The sequence below is a fragment of the Limulus polyphemus genome, unplaced genomic scaffold, assembly GCF_000517525.1.
Source record: "Limulus polyphemus unplaced genomic scaffold, Limulus_polyphemus-2.1.2 Scaffold261, whole genome shotgun sequence".
Classification (NCBI taxonomy): Eukaryota; Metazoa; Arthropoda; class Merostomata; order Xiphosura; family Limulidae; genus Limulus; species Limulus polyphemus.
This window is the reverse complement of record NW_013665871.1, coordinates 467,009-471,947: the sequence shown is the minus strand read 5'-3', so window position 1 is coordinate 471,947 and position 4,939 is coordinate 467,009. Positions and strand designations below refer to the sequence as shown.

Genomic DNA, 4,939 nt, shown 5'->3' with positions numbered 1-4,939 from the left:
TCACAAATATATAAATTAATCACTAATATTTAAGCCAAATAGTCTTTTATATCATAACATTGCATGACCAATCAGAAATAGCGTACTTGATTCGCATAAACCGATTTAACGAATATTTTCAATGTTGATGGAAGTGTTCTCTCAAATTACACTATACAATGAAACAGAAAATGTCACGCCCAAAAGCAAAACTGTGCAGCGTCATCTATTGGCTTGTCTTAAACTGCAAAAAAATGCGTGGTGGAGTATCTGCCGAAGTCTTTATTGGAAGAGGTGTACTCGATTTAACAATGTGCCACCCTTCTGAACACCCAGTATTTTATAGTTTTTCCAGTCACTGGGATAATCTGTTAATGATACATGTTCCGCTGCATCTGATACCCCCCCCTTTTTTTTTGCTACACGTCTGGCGTATTGCAATATCGATTTCACCTTTTGCTAATAGAGACGTAGGGTAACATCCTCTCGCAACGGTATATAGGCCTTTACCTTATATCAAAAAGGTACCACTAGATGGCACTATACAGGTATTTAATACTGCTGTTAATTTTGAGAAGAACCTTTGAAACGTTTACCGTAAGCACTTGAAACTTCGAGCAGTCACGTTTTAATATATGAGCTGTTTTTCTTTTATTAATAACTTCATTTTATTAAAAGACTTTCTCTCAGTTGCGTCATGACTGCGCAAGAATCATTAAAATCCCGTGAGAGATGATGAGACCCGAAGTGTATCGAAATTGGTCTGTCTTGGGTAATTAATTCCAAGTAGTAGGTAAATAAACACGTAGGAACAATCAACATAGTCATACGCCCTGGTGAAATATTTTTTAAAATAGTGTAACTTTTCAGATTCTTCTACATTGTGCTGTGTCCCAGACTGTTGCACTTAAATATTAACCTATTGACTTAGACTGAGGTCACTTTTAAACGGTTATAGTTAATCCACGTGACACAGATCTTGTACTTTACACCTTTTTTTTATTTTTCTATTTTTCATTATTTCTTTTGTCGTTCAAAGCTGCCCCCCAGCGGTATGTAGGCGGACTTACAACGCCAGAAATCGGATTTCGATACCCGTGGTGGGCAGAGCACAGATAGTCCATTGTGTAGCTTTGTGTTTAACTTCAAAACAGTCGTTCAAAGCTACACAATAAGCTAGCTGTTCTCTGGCCATCGTGGGTATCGAACCCAAGATTTTAACGTTGTAAGACCGTAACTTATCGCTGACCCACCAGTGGACTGTATCTCAGATTGTTGTTTTTTGTGTGTTTTTTAAAAAAATTTCCGTTACCAATTTGAAAGTCGATCTATAACTTTGTTCTTTTGTCCCACCCATAACTTTCTTCTGGATTTTTCATATTAGGGTTGTTTTACACAGAAATCCATGTGACAGGGATTTTAGTTTTAAGTGAATTGTCGTTTTTAAATTAGATTTATAGAGCAGCCGACATGACGTAAACTTTTGTCTAGTTCGAAGAGATGCAGTTTTCCATATTGTTGTCTTAAAGTAGGTTAATACACCTGTGTTTATTACTTAATGTTTTATTTCAATAATATAGTCGGTGTATTAGAAGGAATTGTAGCAGTGGTAGTTTAAATATTTACAGAATTGTTTAATTAAAAAATGTGGTTTGAAAGATTATACGCACAATGATTTGGATTTAAGCACAATGCTGCACAATGGACTATCTGTGCTCTGCCCACCACGGGTATCGAAACCCGGCTTCTAGCGTTGTTTTAAGTCCGCAGATACCGACCACACTACTTATGTTAAAAGTTCGAAACGGGTAAAATTTAAAAATGTATGGAATAATTTGATCACTTTTACACTCTTTAACGAAAACAACTATAAGTAATTCTTCCGAACTTAGTTAGAGAATTATGTTGTTCTAATCACTTGGAAAATATTAAGTATTAACTTCAATATCGTTTTTTTCGGTATCGCTCATCCATCATATAGTTACTAACTGTTTGAATAAACCTTACACCCCTCCAATTCCAAATTTTGACGTTTTTAAACTGTTCTTTATATTCCTTCCGTGGTGAGTAGTCTACAGTTCAAAATGAAACTGAAGCAATATTACAGTCAGTCTTTCTACGAGTTGCTTTTTGTTAGTTCTTCTGTGGGACAGCGGTAAATTTACGGACTTACAATGCTAAAATCTGGGGTTCGATTCTCCGGTGGTCACAGTAGATAGCTCAATGTGGCTTTGCTCTAAAAGAAACATTGTGTTATCTTCCTCCTAATATTTTCGGTTTAAAGACAGAATTATTGTACTTCAGTGTTCGAGTAGGTTACAATTTAGTGAGTTTGATTCGTGGGATCAGCGATCCACTGTCTTTTGAATCGTTTCAGAATTTACATTATTATCTACAACATCCATGCAATACTGACTTTAAAATTCTGTGAAGAGTCTCGAATAACAGCGTTGCGTTAAATAGACCTGAATTTAACATAAACCAGTGATCTGTGTCGTGATTGAAGAAACTTGTGTTATCTTTCTTCACCTACTTGTTTAAATCCGCTCAGAAATATGTTGGACATTGTTGACTGTTGAATTTATATTATTGACTGCCCTCGTTTTATGTGTCTAAAATATTTATTGAAGTATTATATTATTGTGTCATATGTATATGGTTGTGTGACTTATGTTGTTCGATATGTAAATTAACCATAACGTCCTTAACACGACAATACAGTTCAGAATTAGAATAGTTTATACAGCCTAGCGTGAAATGGACCAATCTGATACACACGGAGATTGTGACGTATGTTGTTCGAACTCATCACAGAACAGAGGCCATTTTTAAATATACTACATTAGAAATGATTGATTATCAAATAATACCATGTACAGGTTTTAAAAACGAAACTTATATTTGTTTTAGGAAAGAGAAAACTGGCATACGAAATCTTCGTAGCCGTTTAAAAGAAGTTAAAGTAATTTTATATTCTTCATTTTTTGTGTAGTATACAATTTATGTACTGTGTTTAATAAATATGGATAACCCGAGAAAGATTCCTTTAATTTCTTAAAGTAGATTTATTTTTTTTCTTGAGTTTCCAAATACTTTTATATTGGAATATAGAAACATATACGTTCGTTGGCTTTATTATAAAACAGTAATATATGTATGGTTGTAAACATGATAGATTTAACCCGTTTGTTTGTTATGAATTTCGCGCAAAGCTACACGAGGGCTATCTGCGCTAGCCGTCCCTAATTTAGCAGTATAAGACTAGAGGGAAGATAGCTAGTCATCACCACCCACCGCCAACTCCTGGGCTACTCTTTTACCAACGAATAGTGGAATTGATCGTCACAATATAACGCTCCCACGGCTGAAAAGGCGAACATGTTTAGTGGGACGTCGATTCGGACCCTCGACCCTCAGATTGCGAGTCGAGCGCCCTAACCATCTGGCCATGCCGGGCCGATTCTGATTGAATTGGAATAATTTTCATGGTTAAGGTAGAATATCGCCAAAACATACCATTAAATTACTATACCACCAAAGAAGTATTTGAACAGCATATTTTGATAATGACCAGAGCTCGTGATTTATTGATAAGTCTCATTTTAATAAGCTAAAACTTGCCCTACATTTGTTCCACGCATTAGGTTTAAGTGACAAGTTAGTCCTAAGAGTTGTGAAATCTCAGACTATGCCTTTTCTGTCGCTTAGACGGCATTTTAGGACTTAATTTGGATTCATCTCGGGAGCTTTGGGATATCTGAAACAATTTTTAAACGTTACTTGCTTTAAATCACTACTCGAAATTGTCTGCATATGGCATTGATGTGTTGAAAGAGTAACACCCCTTCTTCTTAGTATTTGACCAGTATAAGTCACTATCTTATGAGCTAAGATGTTTCCGTAAATAGCATATTAGTTTATCTTGAAGCTTTGTTAATAAATGTTTCAGTAAGCTTGTTAAATATATTAATGATATTACATCGGGTTATGATGAAACATGAGTTTTCTATATCAAATATAAAATGGAGATTTGTATTAGTTGTTAGAAACTAATATTCATGTTGTGTAATTTACCATAAAAGACTAAGCTAGACATGTATAAGTCAGTATTTCATAAACTAAGAAGTTTTCATGAATAGTATATTTGTGTATCTTGAAGTTTTGTTAACAAATGTTTCAATAGATGTAATACTTAAGTCTGAGATTTTTGTTACATATACTAAAGATGGTACATTTTAAAGCGAACTTTCATTCTAACCATACATATTTCTATTCTGTGGTGTGCTTTCGTATTACTTCTGGTAATGTATGATAAAATTTATATACTAATAACTTGCCTTAATAATTTTTTAATGGGACAAAGTTTCGATTAACGGCCAACGTACAGGTTAACACATCTGGCCGTGTCTGGTATTTATATGGGCCCTCTTGTATGTGATTTCTAATTTTTTAATGGGACAAAGTTTCGATTAACGGCCAACGTACAGATTAACACATCTGGCCGTGTCTGGTATTTATATGTGGCCCTCTCGTATGTGATTTCTAATTTTTTAATGGGACAAAGTTTCGATTAACGGCCAACGTACAGGTCAACACATCTGGCCGTGTCTGGTATTTATATGTGGCCCTCTTGTATGCGATTTCTAATTTTTTAATGAGACAAAGTTTCGATTAACGGCCAACGTACAGGTTAACACATCTGGCCGTGTCTGGTATTTATATGTGGTCCTCTTGTATGTGATTTCTAATTTTTTAATGGCACAAAGTTTCGATTAACGGCCAACGTACAGGTTAACACATCTGGCCGTGTCTGGTATTTATATGTGGTCCTCTTGTATGTGATTTCTAATTTTTTAATGGCACAAAGTTTCGATTAACGGCCAACGTACAGGTTAACACATCTGGCCGTGTCTGGTATTTATATGTGGTCCTCTTGTATGTGATTTCTAATTTTTTAATG

The 4,939-nt window shown here is 35.0% G+C and overlaps 1 long non-coding RNA gene across 1 annotated transcript in view; it reads left to right on the top strand.

Annotated features, from left to right (window-relative positions):
- LOC111085174 overlaps positions 1-4,189 on the top strand; it is a 21,560-nt gene extending 17,371 nt beyond the window's left edge. Inside the window, exon 3 of the long non-coding RNA XR_002610011.1 lies at positions 4,177-4,189. This is a non-coding gene — a long non-coding RNA (uncharacterized LOC111085174). The remainder of the gene's footprint in view (positions 1-4,176) is intronic.
- The last annotated feature ends 750 nt before the right edge of the window (positions 4,190-4,939 follow it).